At 38.6% G+C, this 26,299-nt stretch overlaps 1 protein-coding gene across 4 annotated transcripts in view; it reads right to left on the bottom strand.

Moving 5' to 3' along the window:
• Nucleotides 1–26,299, bottom strand: part of ADD3 (adducin 3) — a 93,757-nt gene that overhangs the window by 40,816 nt on the left and 26,642 nt on the right. For all 4 annotated transcript variants that reach the window (XM_069019985.1, XM_069019984.1, XM_069019988.1 and 1 more), the window contains exon 2: nt 18,922–18,967. The gene's annotated coding sequence lies outside the window, so the exon portion shown is untranslated. The remainder of the gene's footprint in view (nt 1–18,921; nt 18,968–26,299) is intronic.

Here is a 26,299-nt window from a genome sequence, read left to right as displayed (position 1 = left end):
GGGCTCAGGGCAGAGAGCCCCAACAGCAGGGCTGAAGCACCCCCAGTACCACATCCACCAGACTCCAGGTAATAATGTGTAAGTACTGGCATGGGAGAAAGGACACAACAGGCAGAAATTAATCCAACAATACAGGAAATTGTAAGATTGAAAAGTCACTTGTTTTATATTTTCACCACATCCTCTCGTCCAATAATGAAGTTCACTGAACATCATTAACATTCCGCTAATGAGACATCCAACTGCCCAGAACAGCAATAACGAACGTGAGCTCTGTTTCCACCAAATCTACCAGAAAGATTTTTAAGGGTCTGCTTTCCCACTGACATGAACACATGACTCCCATTAGCCTTAATAAAGGCAGAGTGCATTCAGTGGGAGAGAAATTTCCCAAGGTTGCATAACTGAACTGCAGCATGCTCAAGACACAGTATAGACAGCTTAGAGAAGCTTGAAGTCCCAAAACTACAGGGACAGGCCAAATTCTTCCATTACTTTCCCATTAACTTTTGTTGTAGTTCAAACTTCCTTGCTTTAGGCCAGTGAGAGTACTCAAAGCTTTTTTTTATGACAGAAAAATGAAAAAGTAAATTTTTTTATGGAAAAGCAAATCATACAGTGGGATGTTTAGACTCTATTTTTAGGCTGAAAAAATATAACTTCAGATATGCACTTTCTTTATCTTAATGCATTGTCCCTACATACTATTCTTGACTCCATGATGTATAAATTCTTACTTTTGTAACAATGCAAATTTGTTGACAGGATGACAGGTTAAAGTTTATCTTTCAGGCTGCTTCCCTTGCCCCAGTCACAAAAATCTAGTTATGTCAATTTATGTCCCTTTCAGTGCTCAGTGAGGCGAGGAAATGGAGTGGAGTGCCAGAATGTGGAAACAATGCAAAAAAAACTAATGCCAGAACTCAGTATCTGCCTCCTAGGCTAAGCTCTGCATGCCCTCACAAAGCCTTGGGATTAATACTGCATGTCTCAAAACTGTGTTTAAGAAAAACCTTCATTCCAGATGTTGAAAGCATGATTAATCTACTGAAAGTTAGAAGCTTTTTTTTCATCTCTTCTCCCCAGTTTATGTATTTTAAAATACTTGGGTACTTTTTTTTTGGATACTAGGAAATTGAATTTAACAGACAATTTTGAACTAGCTGGTCATGCCTTTATCGTAAGAATCTCTCTGATGTAATTGAAGAAATTCGATGCAATTCCAGTATACATTAATGCAGGCTGCCTCATGCACTCAGCTATAGCTTTAAATGAGAACAGACTTCTCTATTATCTATCACACTGCAGTGACTAATATGGGAGAACTTCTAGTCTACTACTACTCACACACGATAAAAACCCATTAGCCCACATACTCACAGAGGCTGAACTACTTTGATACAGTGAAGGGAGCTGAGGAACTACAGCGCAACAATTGCCGCGACTGTGAGACCAGCGATGAGCTGTTTTAGAGCCATGTGCTAAAACACATCAAGATTACCTACCTATAAAAAAAAAACCCCAAACCAACAACAAGTAGAACAACAACCCAAAACCAAACTCAACCACAAACCAAAACATTTAATTTATTTTATTTCACAGACTTAAAATTAAAACCTCAAAGGTACAGGGAACCATGGTACCGCAGAATCAGCCCTGTGCCCCATGTGGCTGTGCTCACTTTAGCTGCCAACATATACTCAAAACTCTGAGCCCAGTCCTACTGAGTCTGGCATTCTCCTTGGCTTAAGCAGAAGAAAAATCAGATCTCATTTCCTAAAAAAAAAAAACAAAACCCAAAACCAACAAACCATCCCATAATATGCAGAATAGCCAATGCTAACAGACTCATTTATGGATACATTGATACTAACTATAGTGGGAAACTCCATTCAAGCACAGAAACTGTAACTCACCAGTCATGTCACAAAACCGAAGATAAAAATCATGCAGGTCTCAAATAGAAGACACTCAAATTACAAGACAACTTTCTGCAGCATCCATCCCCAACCATTCTATCAAACACACAACTGCAACAGCACAAAGCATCTTTATGAAAGGAATAAAAGGCTCTTTAAATGCTCCTTTTATTTTTTATTGAATGAACCCACTCTTACACAAAGTTCACTCAACGATGTCTCGAGCTTTAGTACTGCCAAATCCTGTATTTCATTAGTCAACTATGGCTTGTCAGTCACATACAGAACAATCTAAAGTATTTATTAACTGCATACAATTTCCTCATGTAGCAGGTCAGGTGGTTGTTGAAGACACTGAACTTATTACTATATTGATAAATGTAGCTGTCAGGAAGACAAGAATATTTTCAGTGTTACACCACAACTGACCAAACACTTCCCTGCTCCGAGTCACTGGCAAAACCCAAAGGGAGTTAAAAACCAAAGCCACAGACTCCTCCCAGCCACAGTGTTAGTTTCAGCACTTTCTGTAGTTGACTCTTCTCACAGAATCAGTAATCTTCACTAACAGTGTTCCTCCCTCCAAGGAAGCTCACTGCACCACACCTCCCAATTGTTTTAGAAGTACATATATACAAAGACCACAGTTAAAAAAGATATCATCAGACATGGCAAGTCCAGAGAAATCTTGTCCTAAATATTTTTCAAGCTTATTCATAAGAAAAGGGTGGAGAAAGAAACCACAGCTAAAAGATTCACAAACATGAACTCATTTACAGGTTTGCAAAGCAAATCATGCCACCAACCTGTCATGTAACCCACAGGAAAACACAGTGCAGACTCTCTGGATCAAGATACTCACTGCTGGATGAAATTAAATTGCCCAGCTACTATATGAGCTCCTTAAAACTGGTTGGGTTTTTTGCCACTCCTAATCTCAGTCAGACAGGCACTAGATTAAAGTGAAGGCAGAGCAGAGAACAACCAGTTTCTAAACTTTAACAACTTCTTACACTCCAGGGCAATTAAGAACACTGTTCTCATACACTGTTTATTGCCTTGAAAGGATCACCAGTTGGTTACTGGTCATAAAAACAATGGCAGCTCTATAAGTCCTCAAATATTTACTAATAAGATACACCAGAGTGCAAACCCCAAAACTCTATTCCTGATACTCAGACCTTTCTGTCCAAACACAAATTGACAAAAAGACCTTCTGGCAAAACCACTCCAGAATGCTTTTACACTTTGGTTTTGAAGTACAGATCTGCCTTTTTTCCCCTCCCTGTAACACCACCCACTGTTCCAAACAAATAAGTAATCCAGTGTTGCACAGGAATTTTAATTGTTTCCATAACTTCTGCTACCTGCCAAAAAAGTACTTAGTATGACAGATATGGAAAAGGGTGTCTATGATACATGTATATTTATAATAAGATATGAAAATATATATGCATATGTATAGCATACAACTTATGTAATAATTACCTTTTGTTCAAGTATAAAAACTAGAAGCCTTTTAAAGAGCCAACCTTCATTCTTTGAAGTAACAGCCATGATTTGAGTTACTGACTCTCTGGCTCAGATTCACAATCGAATTACTACAGCTGAACTTCCTGCATACCATGTGAGCCAGACTTGGGCTGGTGTCCCCTTGCACGCTGTTAGCTATGACAGACACAAGGTCGCAGCAGAAATCCCTCGCATGGAAGGCTGAAAAACTAGGATGTAAGGATGCACTCCTTTGTATCTGCTGCAAGGGCAATCTCTGCAGCAGTCTCTGCAAGAGTTTGGCTGATGTGGGTGCTGAGACTGAAAATTTGTCTGCTTTCAAGAGTTGTGCAATTTTTATTTATTTATTTATTACGATCTTGGTTTGTCAATCCTTCCTCACTCTGCACAGTATTTACCACAAATAATGGCCCTGGTTTCAGAGGGACCTCTAAAATACTCATCTTGTGGTACAAGGAGTTGCACAACCCAAGCTGGCGGGGACATTTTCAGCATATTTGTACAACTTCATTTATTTAGTTATTAAGACCAGGTCTTAAAACAACAAAATATTTTTTGAGCATTTGTTTAAACAATCCATTCTAGGTATGAGACTATTTATAAATATACGATATGCAAATACTGCGTGCTAGTAAAATACCTAGGAGAGTTGTAATTATCTTGGCAAAAGAGCTTAGAGATCTTCCCCTGAGTAAACTGCATGGCAGCATAAGCCTACTAGTAGGGGGTGATATAACAATTCCATAAAACAAAAGCTCATTTAAAACAGTTTAATAAACAAAGGGGGAAATATCTGTTGCACTTGCATACTGGAAGCTCACAAAATATTATCTTCAACAATAGGTATCATACATTTTTCCACTGATTTAACAACTAAGTCCAGCATGCTGCAGCTTCTGACACCATTAGGGCTTAGAATCTACTTTTGACAGCATTTTTTGATTTGTGATGGGTGGTTTGTTTTTGGATTGTTATGGGCTGGGTGAAGCCTCGAGGCAGACATGCAGTCCCTGTTGATAACATATGTGTTTTCCAACCCCGTGATAAATTTCCCATAACTGTTGCCTGGAACATGACTTTCAGCAACTTGACTGTTTCACATTTGGCTAAAGCAGCATCAGTCCATTTTGTATAATGGCTCCAAGACTATACATGGAAGACAACCATTTTCCTAACATATTGCTTTCAATGCTCAAGTTCAGACTCCTATTTTCAGAAAACAATGATTATGGCTTCCAGAAATCCAAATCTCTTCAAACAGATTTTTTTCTCAAGCTGGAAAACCAAAGTCAGAAATTACTTTTGGAAGATGCACCTGGAATTTAAATATCAACGTCAACAGTGCTGATTGTTACCGCTTAGGAGAGGTTTTATTTTGTATGCAAATCCTAATCTACACATACATTTCAGTACTCCTACATTACTCCCACTGAGGTCTGAGCTGTTTTCAAAGCCTTAAAACCTTGCCTTTCACAGCTGCAAAGGAAATGACAAGAGAAGAAAAACACAGCCAGTGCATATCAGCAATTAATTCCATCCACAACTGCCCAGCTGTTTGTGCATGGAGGAACTGGCCTGTTTCCCCTCCGAGCTTTGGCCACTGAAAGCTGATATGGCGCTTTTGGAGATGTGGGCTGCTGGTAACGCGTCAGGAATGCGCGCGAGATCACTCGGAGCTGAAGGAGAAGAAATGAAATCCAGACTGGAGTGCTGAGTATCTGTGTTATGAGGATAAAGTTATCTGGGGGAGAGGGCGGTCGAGGGGGGAAGCGGAGCCACCAGCAAAGCCAAGCTCAGCATGCAGGACACAACCATCATTGGCAGAGACAAGGTGGGATGACCTCAGAAACCTGCACGTCTACATCAGCTCTGCCAAGACGTTTTTACGCTGGCTGATGTCAGATAGGTGGATTTGGGGGAACTTTACAAAAGCTGTTACTTTCACTTGGGATCGCACTTTCCCAGCAAAGTTGCTATAGAGAGACAGCTCCATCTGTTCTAGAGTAAGACTTATTAGTAAGAAATTCCTTCTTGTTGGTAAGTAATCTCACCAATGCTTGCAGCATTGAAGCTCCAGAACTTAAGGCAGAATTCAGTCCTTTAGAGTCTTTCCTATGAATGAAATTCCCTTATGTCATCCTTGGGATTTCAGGAAAGGCCTTGAGTATATAAAAGGGGGAGGCTATTGATACCATCAACAAACCTCACCCTGCTGAGCCCTGGAAATTTCATCCCACTCAAAGTCACCAGTTTACACGAGAAGCTCATTTTTTCCTCTAATATATTTTAAAAACAAAAACAACATGTATTTTTTTTCCTTCCTCAATCCAAGCCAGTCCCCATTTAAAAATTCCAAATTGATTCCTTCTTGCTGGGTAAAGCCATACACAGCAAAACACTTCTAATATATATTACTGGCATTTTTTTCTTCAGCTCCAATACCACCAGTAAAAAAGAGCTCCTTTGATCTTTAGTAGCAGCAGGTCACCTTTTCACTGGCTGAAGCACTCAATCATCTGCACAGGTATTCAAAAGAATGACACCAATAGGAAAGTATTTTCACTCGACCATTTTCAAGACCAGTACCTACAGTAAGAAGTAACTATCACAGGGCTATTCCCTTTATAAGAAATCAATGAAGTACCAGCTTGTGCATGTTGCAGAATAAACTGAGTCTGTTAAAACTACAGGCTTGTGCCCCAATGTGTGGAAAGAAAAACATTCTGCAGAAATAAGACTGTAATATCATGTCCATACAGTAATAAAAAAAATGGGAGAAAAATATCCTTCTAGCAAACAAGATTGATGAAATATTTAAACATTACCTTTTTAAAAAAAGGATCTCTAAAGTTTAGAGCGATGCTTCTGCAAGATTGGTATAATCTCCAAAACCATTATACAAACATGCAGCGTTATCATTTAGAAAATACAAAAGCAGAGGATTTTCAGTAATTTCAGCTTCCCAAGGAAAGTAAATCCAAATGCTATGTTTGACTGGAAGATATGAATTTGTACAAATAGCTTAAAATACCATCTCTTTTTTCTCTCTTGGAACCAATGACTCAATAAAGGGTAAACAGAAGCAGCACATTTTTACATCAGAAGTGTAGCACAATTTAGACTGCAAGTAATCTCACTATACTGCTGCATGAACAGTTCCACTGCTACTGGAAAGCAAGAGCAGCACTCATCATTCTTCCCACAATTTTTTTTTTAAGCTACTCAACATTGGGCAAATCCACTGGGGGATGATTTCCAACATTGCTTATTGTCTGCCACAGCAAAACCTGGCTTTCCCACATATTAGAAACATGCACAGAAAGTTTCTAAAGGTGATCAGTCAGTCACATCACACTGAGCAATGCCAAGACCTCCAAAGTATGTAGGCCACCTTTCCAAGACCATTAGTTCTTTTCACATGAAGTGCTGCAATGCAAATAATTATATTTCTTAATATCCTACTTATCCTCAATACTGGACTATACAAGACAAAGGTATTCTTAAACAGCAGAACATGCAGAAGTCTTTAATCTAAAAATACCAGAAGGATAAAAGGCTTTTTTAGTCCTACCTCAAAACAGAAGATATTTCAGTAAAGTAGGGAATGGTGATAGAGCTGTAGATGCCTTAAAAAAATTATGTAGCCTAAAAATTACTCTCCCCCCAGCCATACTTACTAGAATGGGTGTTAGTTATAGATTTCAAATTTGTTTCTCAGGCTCAGTTTTCAACAATATTTTGATAGAAGGCTGTGAAAATACTGATAGATGTTAAAAGTGATAACAGTAAGTTTCACTGTATCAGTAGAACTCAGCTGAGCACTACAAATAGAAATCATTCAAGTGAATCTTGCAAGTGCACATATGCCAACTGGCTAACTAAACACAACTCTTCACTGACTAGTCTCTTCTCTGTTTGCTACATCTTCAGAGCAAAATTCTCTCTTGTGCAGCAAACCTATCCAAGATCTAAGTATTGCTTACAAGCATGAAAGATCTATCCCAGAAATAAACCACAATTCTTCTGCTCTTAAGGATTTACCATTTTAAGTTAGGCATGATGTTTCAAGCTGGAGATAAATTTTAGTCACTAAGGCTAAAATTCAGATGCAGAGAGGGTTCCTAGCCCACACACCACTTATGTCCCACACCAGACTTACAGATGAGTAATAGTGAGGTTTAGTGGTGCAGACCTCTCAGATTTGATACACAGCAAAAAATTTCACACTAAAAGAATGCAAAAAGGGTTTAGAAAGTCGCTAATTTTCACATCCAGCTGTAACACAAGCAAATTGTTTTACTCATGCTGAATATGAACACATATCACATCTTCTGGAATAATTACTGCAATAGGGAAGTTCTTTGATTGTGCCTAGAAATGCTTACATCACAGAATGGTTAAGGATAAATAGCACCATCTGAACTTGCAAGAGAAGTTCATACTTCACGGTTAAATAATTTGTGAGTCACTTGGGATGACTTAAGTTTTTCTCAGAGGTGTGAATCAGGAACAAAGTTGCTCAATGTCTAAAAGTCCCCAGTTTGAAAGAAAAAATTCCTAAGTCCTAAAGCAACAGTTTTCATTTATCATCTATATTATGTACGAAGTACTGAAACTTAATATCTTCGTGTTCAACATTTGCTTTTGTGAAACCATTAAGTCGTAGAGTGCGATTCTTTTTGCCTAACTTTAGATAATTACATAGCATTTGAAATCACTGTCTAATTAAGCTCTCTCTGGCATGAGGTGAGTAATTATCTAGACTTCATTGGCTGCACCATAGACTTACACTGGTTCCAACAGAGGCATGCAATCCACAAGCAGGCATTGATATTGCAGAAATCTCGAGTTATGCAAGGCACGTGCTGCTCTAAAACACTGACAAGCTACAGGCAAGACAGCGTGAACATGTAAGAAGAGATCACTTAACTATTTTGTGAGCCCAGGGGAAAAAAAGTATCTAAGTGGTAGATTTAAAAACAAGAGCCTATTCATTAAAATCGTGCAATTCACGTGCACAACGGGTAGTACACTTTTCTACGCATCTCACAACCAGAGGTCTTTTTTACATTGCCTAAGTCAACAACACATATTACTGACTAACTCTCAGCAGTGAGATACAACACAGTATAAAATGAGAACCTTGCAGTGCCAAGCACATCCCAAGATCCGGCAACCGTGTGAGTGTAGACTAAAATATGCTGTGAGAAACAGTCACCAGGCACAAACAAGGTTTCAGAATACCAAGTGCAAGAGCTGCCAACATAACAATCATTAAGTAAAAATATATGACCAATTCCTTAAAAAAATATAAGGAAATAAAATCTCAACTGGTAGGGAGCAGAGCAGGAGGAAAAGTGAAGGAAGGAGGAATGGAAGAAGGGTAGCAGACGTTTTATTGCATTTGCAATCAAAATACGAATTTACTTCATTACAAAAATCTTCATCCATGTGGACTACTATAAAGCAAACAAGTTTAATAGGAAATAATTTTTAACAAGTTCCATAAATGATTTTTAAAGTAATGACAATGTTTTCTCTCCCATTCTCAGTAAGTGCTTGAAGCTAACGTGCATCTCAAAGACTGTCTTCTGTATTTTATTGTTGCTGTCAAGAAAGAAAAATGAGCCAAAAAGCTAGCAAATGTGTTGCACAACTCACACTTCTGGACATCAACGTGGTACTAGAGTCTATACATCTCAATGTTAGCATGACGTAAATAAACAAAGCACTCCGTTATGTTAGAAATCCTTTAATGGCTCATGCTGCAAGTGGAGTAAAAGCAACAACAAACCCCTTGCATCCATCAGCCTACTACAAGCACCTTGCTGTATTCATGGCAATGAAGAGTTTACTGCAGTGGAATGTATTGAATGTACTGCACCAAAATGTATTTTGTAAAAGCTGCTTTAAGCTCCCCTCCTTATGTGACAGTTAGATGAGCCAGGGTTGAATCGGCATGATTCATGACAAGCACACAACACTAAGTTATGGTGAAGATGAAAGTATTTTTGAATACTTTTCTAAATCATACAAGCTTATCAGTACCCACCTACAAATATATGCTTTCTTCCATATGACACAATGTGCAAAACAGCAACAGTGCAAGCTTCATGTTTTATGCTTGAAAGAGAGTAACACAAATTTATCTACAGTGTATATCCCAAAGCTTAAAGGACAGATTTGGTCAGAGAAAATATTTCCATGGAAGTAACCTGACCTTTCTGGTAACCTTTGCTCATTTTGTAATTCTTTGGTACAAAACTGGTATAAAGCTGACAGATGCTGGAGAGGGCCTTTCAGCTGGTCTAGTAAATCTGTTTCACTTTAAAGCTATTTCATGATCATTAAGTACCTTAAAGAGACTGCAGCCATGAAAAAGCTTGAAGCCGCTTTCAGTCCAAACAGTATTTTTTTTCCTAAAGCCTAGTATTTGATGCCAAGATGACACTTTACCTTATTTATTTTGTATCTTCTTACCAAGAATCGTGTGTTATCAGTAATGTAAAAAAGTGTCACAAACATTCAGTCTGACGTGTGCCAATCACATAAGAAGACAGGAGAAAATTCAGACTTGGCAGATTTCATAGGAGTCTCCTTACTGACCATGCCACACTTACCACAAACTAAGCTTCACCTACACCTTGTGGTCAGAAATTGACCAAAATTAAACAAACATCCACATCTAAAGTCATGCACATCAGCAGTCACAGGTTTTTACTACATACATGTAATTTAGTGTTCTCGAGGCAATACAGTTAATTTCATTCCACTATTCCCTACAATCCAGTTATTTGTTGACATCCATCTAATGGATGCCCACAAAGCTACTATTGTGGTATAGTGTTCTGTTTCTGCCTTTTTAAAAAGTTTTTCAAAAAGTTATATGATTACAGAGCAAATGACTGGGGTTTTTCTTGCATCTGACACCAACAGCAAGTTCAACTCTGCAAGCTGAAGAGGAGGAAAAAGAGACCTAAATAACTACATGTCCCACCCTAAGGTTAAAGGCCACCTATCTGAAATGCACATGAGCACTTTCCTCAAATCCTGAGATAAATTTTTGCCCACGTATTTGCCCACGCGTTTGCCAATTTGGTGGTCTTTGTTCCTAATGAAATATATCAACTTGCCTGTACAGACCTGCAGGTCTGCGGTACCCTGACTATTCCTGGAATGCTTTTAATATATTGAGATTGTGTTTGCCTATCTTCCTGCCTCTGATCTTGCAGCCATTTTAAGTAACAGATCACAGTTGCCAGATCAATGTTGTCACTGGTGGTTACCATAAGCTCTCCTGGACAAATGGTATCTACTCCTGGCAATTTGCTATTTTTGTTTTCTATGTTCTGAAAATCTTTTTTACCAACACTTCAATTTAACACCAATTCTCAAAATATGACCTACAAAGTGAAGTATCTACCCTAAAAATCTCTCAGCAAAGTCAACTTGGATAAAAATCATTTAACTTTTATTCTGTGCCTTATCTTCACATGTATTTGTTCTATACTTCAGTCATCTATCAGCTCTCCAGTCTGTCTGGCAGGATGTTCATTCCTGATGTACTTGAAATGATTCAATTTAAATGATTTATTGTTGGCTCTGATATCTTTAGCAAATTGTTTCTCAGAATATCTTTTGGCCAGACTTATTATACTTTAAAATTTAATTTGTGAGAGTCTTTTTTTCTTTCTATTTTCTTCACCAAAAACTTCAACTTCTGAAAGATGGTTCTGCGTTGCTAAGAGATTCTGAAACCCTGCTATAAAACCCTCATTGCCTCTTAAAAAATAAAAAGCAGCAACAACAAAAAGTTTGAAGTCTTTGGTAGATGGGTATATATTTTATCCAACTTCTAATTAATTCTTTAAAAAGCTACTTTACTACCTGCAGGCTTTAACTTCCTTATAACAAGCATTCTCATTTTTATGACTAGCAAAGGCAGAATGCTGGCAGGGAAACTGCAGCGCTTAATTTCCCAGCCATTTAAGAAAACACTGTTAGGAGTTTGGTTTTAAAAAAAACTACAGGATTGTTCTGCCTTCTTTCCAATTGCTCTGAACTTGTTTCATACAGACACATAACTGGGAGCCAGGTAAAAACAGCTTTGATATGCCAGACGCAAACGTATTGAAAGCAACACTGATGCTTTCTGAAGTCACTGCCTTCAACAAGCTTGGGGCTTGTACCAACAGGCTTTGGAAGCACCAAAATTGCCTCCTTCCATACCTTCATGGTAGCAGGTTGCTGCTCCAAACACCAAGGTGATACTGGGATTCATGTGTGTTACAATGTTTAAAAACTTTTTTTTTTTTAAGGAACACAAAAGACTGCAAACAGAATGCAGATGGGTTTGTTCTGTTGTTGTTAAATTGTAGTATTTGAGGGATTGACTACTTTAGCTTATTAGAAGAATTAACTCAATCTAAAGTAACAGTCTATGTCAAGTATAAGTGGTCCATTTCCACCAAGAATAAACACATTTGATTCAGCAATGCACTCACTGATTTGTGTACCTGCACTACTGTTAATCCAAAAAACGTGATTAAATAAATTGAATTTAAAATTAAGAGAATTATAGGTTACTCTGGTTACTGGTATAGATAAGCTTCAAACTGAACCGCTTGACATGAAACCCTCCATATCTCTACATTAAGGTGTAGATACAGCAATAGCAGCAACTGTCAACCACTGGAAAACTGTTTCTGAATGTAGAGCATAAAGAAATCAGACTTTCATGCTTTTTTAGTGAACAAATTCCCCTTCAACCAAGACTCTCCTCAGCCTAAGATGACACAACACAAATCACAGCTCCTAGCACTCCATGCTGATAACCAGCAGAGACTCGAGTGTTGGCAAGTCTCAGCAGCAAAAGCTCTGCAGGAGGAGCAGAATTAAAGCAGCATCAGCTGCAAAGAACTTGACTGAGTTTGTTTTAACCTGACACACAATGAAGCCAAATCTGAAGCTTACTTCCACATTTAACAGACTCTTCTATGAAGAGTCATTGGTCACTAGCAGACAGAGAAAATCTTCATGTTACTACAACTGAGCTGTTAAGAATTTACACAAATCCAGCTTCAGCAAAGAGGAAATAAAAAACTGACTATAAATATCAACATTTGCTAGGGACGTTGTAATTTCTGAATACAGTTCAATAAGTAAAGGGGGGGGGAATCACAAACCCACAGACTGTTGCTAAAGTTAAATTGGTAATGAGTGGGAGAGTTTCAAGGTTTATAACCACTTTAGAAAAAAAAAAAAATCCCATTTTAAAACACATATTCCTCATTCACTCTGCTCATTGATGAATAAAGCCAAACCAGATAAAATCCAACAATCTCTACAGTAAAGACACAATATACATCTAGCCACATTTGGGTTTTTTACGCTTTACAAAGACTCAGCAATTTTAAGTCATCAGGGACAGACTTATTCCTAAGCCAAGGAGCAATTAAAAAAAATTAAGTACAATGTGGTAGATGCAGAGAGACACATTTAAAGCCATTTCATTAATGGTTGTAATGCTACTAAAGTAGAATGAGTTTACCTTTTGGAAAAAAAATATTTAATTTTAAGGTAGATTTTTTCTCTTGCAGTTATAAGCCTGATCATTTAAAATATACCAGTCTGCAATTCTGAATAGCATTTCCAGCTTTAATTTCAGCATCACACAGAAAAAGCTGAAAATCTGATTGCCATGTCACAAGCAACTGAAGAATTCCATCAGCTCCTCTTTGCAGAGCTGTTCTTCATTAATTTATAATTAACAGGATGTGATAAAACAATCTGTACTACTAACTATTAACAGCCTGCTTGTGTCAACTGAAAAAGGACAGGTTTTTGCGTGGTGAATGCCAGAGCTCCAGTGCTTTTCTCCCATGCTTGGCAACACACACTCCCTACAATTCCTTCTGGAGGTGCCCACCAAGCTCCTCTGCTCCCTGCTGCAATCACAGACTTCACATGAATGCTGTCCTCTTCCTCCTCCTGCCTCCCATTAAACTCTTTATCACATGGACTGAGGAATTTGACAGGGAATGAGATACAGAAACTTATCTGCTGCTAGCAAACTGTTTCCATGAAAGGGACCTTGAAAAAGGAAAGGGGAAAATGGCAAAGAGCAATCCAACACTCTAACACATTCCAGGCACTTGTGGGGAAAAAAAAGGCAAAAGACAAAAGCAAAAAAAAAAAAACAACAAACAAACAAACAAACAAAAAAAAAAAAAAAAAAAACCAAAAAAACAAAAAACAAAAAAAAACCAACAAAACCAAACTAGCAGCACCAACAATTCAGTATTTTAACATAACTAAAATAAAGCCTTCGAAAGCTATACTGTCTTGGAAAGCCTGAATGTCTTTTTCCTAAATCCACAGCAGAAGTAACAGCTACAGAAATTCTGTATGAACACAGGGATTAGCAGCGTGCACGAGGAAGCGGGATCCTCGCTTCAAGCACCCTACTCGTGTTTTAAAAGGTTGCAGGAATTTGGATAAGCCTTCCTTACTGCTATGGATCATCGAAGTAGAAGCAATTCTGGAAGTATCCTAAGGTGATGTTTTCCTGTTTTACTTGTTAAACTTCCTCATCCTCAACTTCTAAGCTACTCCAGCTTTCCATCACAGCGAGAGAAGCAGTACAAGTGTTCAAATTTAGTCTGTTTATGCCAGAGAAACTTTAGTTTGGCTCTTTTGAAACAAGACAATCATCACTTGGTGTCGAGTTGAGAGAGAACCAGGTTCTTTTTTGTCACAACAATCTATGCTGAAAATTACTGTGTTTTTAAAATAATTATTAAAAACACAACCAACAGCCCAACAGCTCTTTCACATTTGTACTAAAAACAGGAGCTACACACAAAGCAAGTGTTTTTTCAGGAGAAAGGCAACAACTATAGAAATGTTGAACAGGACCTCCTTTTATCTTTTTTTTTTTAAATTCTCTTTGATTACTTTAACTTGCACAACATATATCCTACATTTTATTTCATTTGTTTATGAGTATCTGGGCAGAGCTCCAGTGCTTTGATGACCTGGTCACAGCGAACAGCTCAGTTCAGCATGAGCACAACCCCAACCAGGGAAAGCTGGAGAAGTGGAGGAGATACAACAGTATTGTCACGTCCATACAGGACAAGGTTGAGATAGTCAAGTAAACAGGAACTGAGTTCCAGAGAGTTTCTTCATCTCAACAGGAAAGAAAAAGTCCAACAAATGTGGGACTTTAAATGCAAATCGTAAATTAATGTGGTTACCTTTCAATCTGAACAAAGGCAGAGTGCAGATACAGCAGGAACAAATATTACTGTCTGCATCTACAAATATTTAGTGAGATTAAATCAAAAACTCAGGTTTCTATGCATTGAAACTTCTCATGCTAGGAATAAAAAAAGCTTTAAATTGATTCACTAGAGAATGAGGCATCAGATTATATAATTGTATGAAATGTGCATAAGCCCAAATCCCTGTTTAAATTTGTCTTTGTTATCAGACTGCAAGACAACTTCTTTTTACGAATATTTACTGGAAACAGGCATTTAAGGCAGAAATACCCTGCTATCACATACTTGATTTCATCATTCATGCAGACAGGATTATCTACAGTCACTGATATTTGAAAAGCCACATCTGGGTGACTTAAAACAGCACCAACTAAAAAACTGACCAAAATCAGGAAGTTCACTCTGACAATGGGGCTCAGAGAGGACAATAAATTCACATCTAGCCAGATGACCCCAGGCTTCTAGGATGATTAAATATGGTTCAATCAGGGCTGGTAGCTGACAGAAGATGGAGAACACAATTTTTCCATGTTTGCATGAAATACTGTACATTCAGGAGCAAACGTTTATTGAAGACTTTCCTTTGCTTGAACCTAGGAAGCATCATGCCTAAAGGGATTTTGAGCCAACGTTCATCCCAATTCCTCCTTGATGGACTGGAAGGGGTGAGGGCTGTTTGGAGAATGGAGAGGGAGTGTTGAAAGATGCACTGGGCAGGGTGGGAGGAAAGCACTCAAGAGCATGCTTAAAATAGTGCCACAAACACCATCTAGCCTCTCTCAAGGATTAGAAAGCCCAGGGGCACAAAACCACCAACACTACAGCAGCCTAGTTAGGAACATGACCTTCAGCAGAGCTGCTGCAGCCATCCTGGAAAACAGGGTGTGTGCAGGTGGCGGGAATGGGACACTACAGGCTGACACTTCCAGTAGGGCACAGACTAAAGTTTTAGTCAACTACACTGGTAACATGCAAAAATACTTTGGCAACTGTCCTGCTCTGCCCTACTTTGACCTCTTCCTCAGTACTATGTGTTAAGGGATTTTAAAAGCCTAAATGAGTAATGCTACCTGTGCCTTAGAAATGTGCTTCATATCAGAGAGAGGCATTAAAAAAAATCAACTTTACAAACTTGCTGAATCTTAAGAGTTCTGGGAGATGTTTTCAGAAAATAGCCCCAACAAGTCCTTTGAACGTTTTAATTGTTCAAGATCTGAGACCTCCTCACACATACCTGAAGGGAGTGCAGCTTTCCCATCAGCTACGAGACAACACTGAATTTTATTTGACCAGGTTTAATGGCTATGGGTAATACAGCCACACTATCTGTATTTCAGGGATGGCTTGGGGTTTTGTGATTATTTTTAAAAGAAAAATCAATTCAAGTGATAGACTGGAAAACAGATTTAGGTTAGTCTTGCATCTTACTGTATTTTTGTATAATTTACTTTTAGATTGCTCCTTAGAGCAGGAAATAAAAAGGCCATTGTTATACCATGTTCTCCAATCATTATAATGAGATGCATTAGACTGGAGTTACTGAATAAGCTCAAAACACCCCAGGTTACATTCTTCTTCATCTTCAGCCTGGCCTTTCAAGTGAGCTTAACTCTTATTAAAAGGACCAGGGCTGTCCTCAGGCATACCCTGTCTTTAAAGATGATGCCCCAACCACATTTTGTGGAAAAGACCTCTCAGTCTGAACCTTTGCCAAACTGCGTAGCAGGTTTAAACAATTATGCAAGACAGTAGATTTTGATTCCAGGCTCCTCTTACTCAGTCTCAAGTTCTAAAAATAATATTTTTCTTTCCGCTAGGGCACTTCCAAATAGTGATATCCAAAGGCATTAAAGAAAAAGAAAGTTATAACTCAAAGAGCATGACACAGATTATGAATAAAGAAACACTTCCCATATGGAAAAGTTTTAAAAATTTGACATTTCTTTTCAATACGTGTTAATCAGAAAGACAGTAGTGAATTCTCACTGCTTCAGACAGAAAAGAATCAAACCTCTTGGGGCACGTTACACAAAAGAGCAATTGCAAAGAAGGGAGAACAATCCTGTAGTTTCTTTTAAAACCAAACTCCTAACTGTTTTCTTAAATGGCTGGGAAAGTCAGCAGTTTGGAGCCAGCCACATGTTACTTATCAATGCTTCAAATGCAGGGTGAGTAAGAAAGGCCATGCCTGGTTCCTTTTGCAATTGGGAAAAATCCCTTTTGAAGTCTTTCTGAGAGACTGACGGGGGAGAAAGTGTCAGGGAAAGGATTTGACAGGTTCTCCACAGCGAGGGGCAAAAAAACGTCAGGAGCAAAATCTCTTGTCTAAAATGAGCAAAGAGATAGAAACCTCTCCTTCAGCACTGGAGACACCAGATAAAATGTCTGAGAGTCCCTTGTATCTTTTTTCCAGCCACACATTAATTCCTTTTTATGCTTTTTGCCAGCTTCTCATCTTACCAGGAGCCTACAGGAGAAGCCAGTCCAGCACTGCCGGGAATGCAGCCACACTGGGGCTCCATGTCTAGCAGTCTCCCAAGATCCCAGGAAAACATCTTGTATTTTCAATACCCCAAGCATCACAGAAAACCTCAATTTAAAGGTGGAAGCAATGATCTGAATGATCTTAAAGCAAAGTGAAAGGACCAAGAAATGACCCAGTTTCTTGAAATGAAAGGCATTATAGATGAACACATCAGTGACAACAATGTTGGGTTTGCTCTTGGACAGGATTTCTCTCCTATATTTTCAATTCTGTCCAAATAACAGACATGAGTAGTTTTGTATCACCTGCAATGTAAGCATAACTACCCACCAGCAGGTCAAGGACTGAACACATTCTATTTTTACCAGGACTGTAAGTTGCTCTTTCTTTTAAATTCTCACACTCTTCAAACAAAAAGAAAAGACCCATTATTTCTTCCGTCAATCACAAAGACAAATGCTTGACATCTCCAAAAGCTGTATTAATAGTAGAAATTTGAGAAATTAATTCCATATAAATTGTACTCTCACCTGTACCAAACTGCTTTTGCATGTGTGGCACAAGCAACCTAAACAGCTACGAACAATGCAAACTTAGCATCAACTGGACAGAAAGTACCAGAGTTCACTATATCATTACTCACAAGTAATAAGTTGATGCACTCTTGATGGAAGAAGGCAGCTCAGCACCTCTTAATTTGAAGTGCACAGAATTATAAAATCAGCTTTTATTAGTAAAAGCCATTGTCCTTCCGTTTTGATGAAGTGATAATATTTTGACTCTTTCCCTGCTTCGGCCTCACAGAGTTCCATTTGCAAGGTATGCATAGCATTTCACAGGCAGTAGTTCACAGCAAAGAAAGGAGAAAAACTTTCTCCAGCTAAGAAAAATCCCCCAAAAGAGCCCTATCCAAATACTAGGATTATTTTAATATAGTCTTTTTAGTTACATAACAGACATGAAAACGCAAGTTATAACACTGTCTTATTTTAATAAAGACCTGGCAAGCTACAGAAAAGAGTGGTAGACAAAAAATACTTCAGATAAGAGATTAGGCACTCAATTCCTAAAAGACTCCACTGTAAGAATGTTTGCTGCCTATTATTATAAAAATAAAGACCACAACACGATATATATTATCTATACCGTAGATACACTTGTAAAGACAGTAACAGAATGTCTGAAAAATGTATAAAAGAATCCCCAATTCCAACTTGTAAAATACAGGCTGCTGCTCAGGTTCTGCCATCTTCATACCACTCCTTTTGCATCTTTGGGAACTGTAGACTGAGCAGTTGACTGCTGTTAGCAAAGTCTGCTGCCTGCTGTGAAAGCACCACATTCACTCATCTTTGATGATATTTATCATCAGCTGGTGCCTGTACCTCGCTGTACAAAGAGGGAATTATCCACCTCACTGGGGCTGTAACTTGCAGGACAGCTCACTATGCTTATGTCTACGCAGTTTTATAAAATATTTAGAGCAAATATTATGCAGCTTTGTTTAGACTCTTGCACACACACCAAAGCTGAGGTCCAACTTCATCCCACAAAAGTATTCTGCACAACATTAATAAGATTATTGTGATGGGTATTTTGTCTGTGGTTTTTAACAAAACCACTTTAAAAGTGGCTGTTTACTGATTCAGTTCCCTCTTCCCCCTTCATTTCATTATGCAAGAACACAGCAAGAACACAGGCAGTAAAATGTTTTAGGTACCTGGAGTTTTTCCACAGCTCTCCTCCTCTCTAGTAATATAGCTGACCTGTAAAACAGAAAAAAGACATGATTGACTTCAGGTAGGTTTCTCAACATTACTGGAATATACTGTACAATTAAAGCATCAACTCATTTAGCTTCTTGAACTCTTTGTCAGAATTTTTCATTGAATTACATTTTATTTTGTTATCATAGAAAGCATTTTTCATATACAAAACTCTCAAAAGAAAGTCTTGTTTAAGAGTGCCTAGTTGTGAATCTCAGCATTGACCAGGTTACAAAACAGAAAATCCTGACTACCTGCTACATTTTTAAAGTAGAGCATAACAGCCACAATCCACAATTCCACTTTGAGCCCTGAGGAAGCTGAACTCCAGAGCAGCCACTGAGCTGCAGAGCCAGGACAGGAACACAACACCTCCCTTCGAGAACTGACAGCTGCTGGTGCTCAAAGTTCGTACGGAAACCGTACGTTCGTTCGAACCGCCCTGCTCTGACCCGTTCCCACCACGGAGCAGTAATGGGTCTTCCTCTTGCATTCATCTTCTAGCATGAAAGTAAACTGAGTAAATAAAATAGCAACTGTTTACTTCTGTCATCTTTTGTCTTCACAGGCTTTGAGCACAAGTTATCTTCAGTCAAACCTGACAAATTATTTCCATCACCTTCCTTTTTTCCCTCAGCTCCTCCACCAAGAAAAAACAGTTATTTCCTGGGGGACAGGGGCCAGACTCCTTCATTTCATACATGCATACAAAACATATGCTACATTTTCTTTTTTAAGATCTATACATTGCAAATTAGACATTTTATGCATTGTGAAAACCCTGAGCTCAGCCTACCATCAGGCAAGGCTGGTACTTCTCACCGACTTGTTAATCCATTTTAATTCATCAGGTGGTACCAGACTCTTTCAACCATTCTCAGCTTTTCCTTTTTACTCTTTCATGACTTCACTGTAGTATCCCCAAGCATTACTGCTTAGGTCTTCTTAGCATATCACACTACAAATACTTCACCAGTTTCAACACTTCAGGAGGCTGGTTATCCCATTTCCCATCATCACTAAAAGTTGGATTATTCAACATGCTCTATGAATTTCAGGAGTAAAGAACTGACTTCCAAGAAAAACAGTGTGCACAAAAATAATGCAAGTAGGATTATACAAAATTACTGGAAGACACCATCATCACCAGATATTATGAAGCAAAAAACAAACTTCTAAGAGAAGTCAAAATAAGATGTTATTGCATCTTGTTATTGCTCAAATTGTCTATTTTCCCCGAATTATTTACTTATATAAAGCCAATTCCTTGCTCAGCAAGTTTGCATTTAGGAATGAACAATGTACTTATACAGAGTATTACAGGTGTAATACAGTTAAACAGCCACAAGACTACTTTATCTGCTTTTAGACCTGACAGGAATAGAGATTTAGAGGAGATTTAGGGGACAGAATTCTCTACCTAGGTGGTCTACATGGGGTTTGGGCATATTTGCTCATTTTGCTGTCCTGCCAACTGCTCCCTGGCAGAGCACCCAAAGCGATGGCAGGGACTGGGGAAAGAGGAAGAAATGCATTGGCATCAAAATGCCATGCTAGAGCAGGAGTACTCCACAGCATCAGGAATTTAAACACTCTAACGTGACTGTTTATTCTTGGCATGAGTACAGTTTATTTTTCATCTACTTCACACTGTTAGAGATAAGGGAAAGTTATTTTTACGCAAGCTCCTGATATGTTATTTTAAGCACAGCCGTCACAGGCAAGAAGAGACACTCTTCCAGGCTAGCAGCTACTGTTTCCAGAGGGCATTGGTAGACCACTCTCAGACATGAAAATTTAATAGTCTCTCCAATTTTCCAGCTTCAGGTCTAATAGCACTGGTTTGCAGAACACAGAGGTGCCCATATCTGATGGTGTTTGATACCACTTCAGCCTCCCTGGAGCTGCACAGCACTGCTCCCTCCCAGGAGGGCCAGTGTAGCCCAAGGACAGCAATGGGCAGCTTGCTCAGCTGTGTCCCCATCTCTGGGCACTGCAGAGGCTGGAGATCCTACAGCTCTCAGTAGAAGGAGGCAGTCTGGGAGAAAGCCAGAAACTGTGACACTCCAGACATCATATGCTTTTGAGCAAATTTTTTTCCTGTCCTTTGTCACAAGTTCTTTGTTACAATCCCTTTCTTCTTCACATCCCTTCTCCGTATTACCACTCAATGCACTTCCACAAGCTCCTCATCCCTCCCCAATTCAAAATCTTCAGTATTAAAACAACAATAAAGAATACTTGACCATTATGAAACTACTCTGCCATGTAGTGCCATGACTTAATTCCCTCTGCTTAATCCACCAGGGTCTTTCATTCCATTCTACCCACCCCTGGAGTACGAGCAAGAAACTTTGACACAGGCACTGGTCAGGAAATGTCTTCACTGCACTTTGCATTGTTTAGGCCACATTCTCAGGTCTTGTTCATCAGTTAAATGCCTCTATGCCTAAAATAAAATTATATCATCAGTAATAAAGCATGCAGATCATATCAAGAATGGGAAAAAGAAAATCTGAAAAGGAGTAAGAGTCACACATCAAAGAACAAACTGAGAGTCAGCTCTCAGATCAGGGAAAATAACAACAGTATACATTATTGGATTAATAAATTAGGAAGAGAGATGGATTTTAACTCAAGAGATGACAGCAGTAAGACAGATATTGAACAGCTTCGAAAAAATTTGCAAATACATCTGAATAACTGTGTATGTCAGAAATCAGACATACTACACAAATCCTAACAGGATATTGAAAATGCAAGTACAAATTAAATGCTAAATGAGGGCTTCAGCCTGTAGGACAAAAGAATTTGTGTGCCAGAAATACCATTTATCTTCTTGAGAATTGAAGTGCAAAAGCCACTTGGTTACTTGAGAGCTACCTCTCCCTCTCTTAGAGAATTAACATTTTAGAGCTGCATCCAGAAACCATGAGTAATCCAATGATGGATAGTTCAGGAACTGATGGGATATCCCAAAGAAAGATGCCCTGGAATGAGATTATAATCTTCCTCAGCTACTCATATTATAATGGCTGATCAGTGTGCATTAGGAAAATACACTTCTGGTATGAATCCAAACCTTGAGTACAAAAGCAAAGCTCTAGTAAATATTTAAGAGAATTTTGAGTTCCAAACTGACGAGCTGGCAACTAAGTTCTTTTTTTTTTACCAAACAAAACCATCAAAAGATTGTGCAACTCTAAGAGCCCTTAAGGAAACAATTGGGAATTTTTCATAACATGGTATTTCCTTATACTGCTGACCACAGGAATGCAAACAGTTCCACCAAACAGATTTCTTCATTGGAAACAACTGACAATCTAACCATGTTTCCATCTTTTCCATTCTCAGCACTCAGCATACAAAATAGATGATATAATAGAATACAGAACTGTCATTCCAGGGCCACAAGACATCTTAACTATAAATCAGCACCTGAGAAACTCAACAAAAACATAATTTCCTAGGGGTTAGAGAGAGAACTTCTGTCTAATTATTTAGCATCTTTGACTAAACAAAACTGCGATTTTCTACTTATTTGTTGAATTTCCCCTACATACTGTTAGCATCCATGTCAACCAGAAACAGACCCCTATCCCCAACCATAACTCAGCATATCAGTAACAAGACTCACTCCCACAGCATTCCCTGAAAGTAAGGCAGGTGAGGCCTAGTGAGGCACAAAAACATGGGCTGGTACCCAACTGAGTGAGTGAAAGGAAAAGCAATGCTACTCTTTGTACCTTACAAAATATCCCGTGTAAATCTAACGGATAGATTTCCTCACCACCTTCTCCATCTAGGATTATTTGAGCATTGCCAACTGACACCAGGAATCCCTCCAAAGGAAGCTGGAAATGTTCATGTATCTGTACAGCAATGGCACTCAGAACTCACAGTCTACCAGACCCTACACAAAGAGACCAAGTATCAGAGACACCTCAAGGGAAAGGCAAGACAGGACTTAAAAAGGGACTTAATTTTCCTGACAGATAATTAAGAAATCACTATCATGGAGAAAGTAATTTACACTCTGTGCTGAACTTCATGCTGTGAAGAGAGAAACAGAGGATAAATCAACATAAGCAACTGTAAAAACAGAGTATTGTCAGAATACAGGAAGGCACCAGGAATGGTAAAAGGTGCTACATCAGCACCCTGACCAATATCTGTCATTGTAAATTTGCAACTCAATTAAGGCAAGATTTTAATCAGAGCTACAACTGCACTTAATTCTCTCCATTCTAGCTGAAGGAAAGCAAGAGGAATAAGCCATAAAAGCAGAACAAAACTGGAATGTGCTACAAAGAGACCAAATCATTTTCAAAAGGAAAAACCAAAACAAACAAAGCCAATGAAAGACAAAGCTTTACCGAGTTAGTTTGCCAAACAAGTCAAGAATTTTGGATGGTGGAAAAGACCAACAAATGTCTTAACTTCAGATAGAGACATAAAAAGACTTTGCTTCTGTGGAAGTGCTTACAATCCATGGCAGAGAGATTACTACTCTTGTAGTCAAGGAAACCACTCTTACAAGATTTCAAATTTTGGAATTCCCCTTTCAAGAGGGAACATGGAAAAATCCTCTGTGCTCTTCTAAAAGGAGAATGGAACATGGCTCCAGTGTCCCATATGTGGACAAACAGGGCCACAAGGCTTTGACAACAAACTGATTCCAAGGACTCTGCAGAGGAAGAGGTCACCATCATAAATGGAACGTCTATACTGTACTTTAGTCTTCTGAGATCATCAATGATAAAATAGCCACTACATCCCATAATATTTTCACATACAAAACCAGTTACCAGGAATTACTAAACCAGAAGCTAAAATTTTCAAGCTAGGCTTTATTTAAATTACTGCATCTCTTGATCTTTTCTTTCAAAGAGATGCCCACTGAACTCTCAAAAGCTGACCTTTCATCACAGCACACTGTTGGTCTTGGAGAATTTGACTTTTCTGAAGTTGCAAACACATGAAACCTCCCCTCCCTTTCAGATGATTCTGAAGCTCTAAACACAAACTATACAAAGAAACAGCTTGGTTTAATTATAATAGTAGAGCAAAACTTATTTTTCCAGTTATTATCTTAACTAGATACAAAAACCCCACTTCAGCTGATACGCCCAAGTGTGCTGAGATTTAGAACACTACTCAAAAACTATCTTTTATTTTTACTGCTGTCAACATCCTAAGAAAAAAATATGCACCAAAAACTTTTCAATTTAATCTCCCTGGAGATGCCAGAGAAGTATCCAAACTCTGCAGACTGTAAAGCAAGGCAGTAGTTAAGCACACCACTATTACCATAATTAGAACATAGTAACACCAAGCGATGCAAGAAATTATTTGCTAGTTTTCATTAAAATGCTTGGTTCACTTTTAATTTTTCCTACAGTCACTGCACCAAGATGCATGTTCAGAATGGCAAGAAACTATCAGGCAAAATTTATGTAACATTCATACTCAAGTTGAATTAGCACCACAATCAGTAAAAGCTTTGGTGCTGGTAAGGAAGCAGAGACTAATTTTAGAAAAATATTACAAATCAAAGCTATTGAACAGTAACTGAAAAACTTTAATTACAACTTCTGGCTGAAATAAATACATAGGAAAATGAAGGTACTAATTCACACTCACCTTATGGGTAATAGTTTATAATAATATTGGCTATCTCATTTTAGCTTTGTCACCTGATAAACCCCCCCTAACAAAGGCCCAATGCTCAGCAATTCAGTGCTGTAAAGAATAGAGTTGCTGTCTGGTATCTATCTTAATGACAGTTTCTCAGCAAGAATAAAATTAGTTTCAGGTGGGGTATTTTACAAACTTCATTATTAAATTTTCACATAAATACAGTCTAAGCAATGGGAAATGGCACTGTCAGAAATCATCGGAATGGCCTTATCTGACTGCTTTTTGCAACAGACCTTCTAACTGGCCTCAGGGAAGTAGCTTCTGCATTATATACTTCTGCTCCCCTTGCTCCCTTCAAATGAGGTGAGGTCCCTACTGAGACTGGCATGAGGAGGTGTGTGTTAATATACTGCATCTCTTTCGGTAAGGGGTACCTCAAACCAGACAAAACACAAGTGCTAACTGCAGCTTCAAAAAGCCTGTCAAGAGGAGGCAGACAGTGTTCCTTTAGCCTTCATGACAAAAAATAAAAAAGCATATGCTAAAGCTACACCAAATCTGTTTAAGCAAAATAATTTTCAAGCTATGTCCAAGGTTTGGGCAATTCTGAAGAAAAAGACACCTAGCATTTTTCAGTTGCTATTTAATGCCCCTAAACCTTTTCCCCCCCTTTTGCTTTTTTTTCGTCTCACTTCACATATATTGTTGTATTCAGGCTTCTCAGATTTTAAATCTCTCCTGAAAGAAAAAATATCTTACATTCCTTTTTAAAAAGAAAATGAAATGTGAAGGCCTGGCATGACTCCTTTCTCACCTTTGGTTAACACAGGTTTCCTGCTTTCTTCTTGTCCCTGAGACAAAATCTCTCATTTTCTACCAATCTTTCAGTGTTAACTTCAACCTATTAGCTTTTACTGCAGTCTCATTACTGTCCTCTAACCTCACCTACTAATGTGTCATGGTCATTTTCAAAGATGCTCTCTGTTTCTCCCCAGAAACCATCCACTCCAATCACTCCTACCTTGGAGTTTGCAGGATCCCACTCCTAGCAATACATACTCCTTCCAAAACACCATGACTACTAATGGTTTCAAGAAATCCTACCCTCCACCCATTGCAAGTCCCTCCCCTTCCATGCTGCTTCTGCATTCTGTTTCCAGCATCACCAGCCCACTCTTCCTCTTCCACTGCCATATGAACTCCTGGCATGAGAACTGCCCAGACACATTGTATTGGCCAACCAACTCAAATGCACAATTGGAAGCAACTTCTTGGTGCTGTACACAGACCATCCACCTCCTATTCTGCCCAACAGACCCAACACAGCATCAAAGCTTCAAGAAAGGAATGGGCACTTCAGAGAGCAAGACTTTTGCTTCCTTGGTCTCCATCTCCCACACAAAGAAAAAAGACCGACTTCCCAACTCACTCAGGTATGTGCATTTGAGACTCCATTCTCATCAGATTAACATGTAAAACATACACTTAAACATTCACTGTTATAATACTGGTATAACAGTAGGAGTCTGCCTAAGGATACAAAGCAAGGCAAGATTCATAGGGACTCCTGCCATACACTTTTTCCTATAAAGTAAAAGTGAGACCTAGCACATTCTCAAACTACGTTTAATTTCTCAGCATTTTTTTTTTTCTGCAAGCTGCCTTTGTCACTTCAGCCCTAAAAAGTGTCCA

The sequence above is a fragment of the Aphelocoma coerulescens genome, chromosome 6 (genome assembly GCF_041296385.1).
Source record: "Aphelocoma coerulescens isolate FSJ_1873_10779 chromosome 6, UR_Acoe_1.0, whole genome shotgun sequence".
Lineage (NCBI taxonomy): Eukaryota > Metazoa > Chordata > Aves > Passeriformes > Corvidae > Aphelocoma > Aphelocoma coerulescens.
The sequence above is the reverse complement of the archived record's forward strand: the minus strand, read 5'-3'. Positions and strand labels throughout refer to the sequence as shown.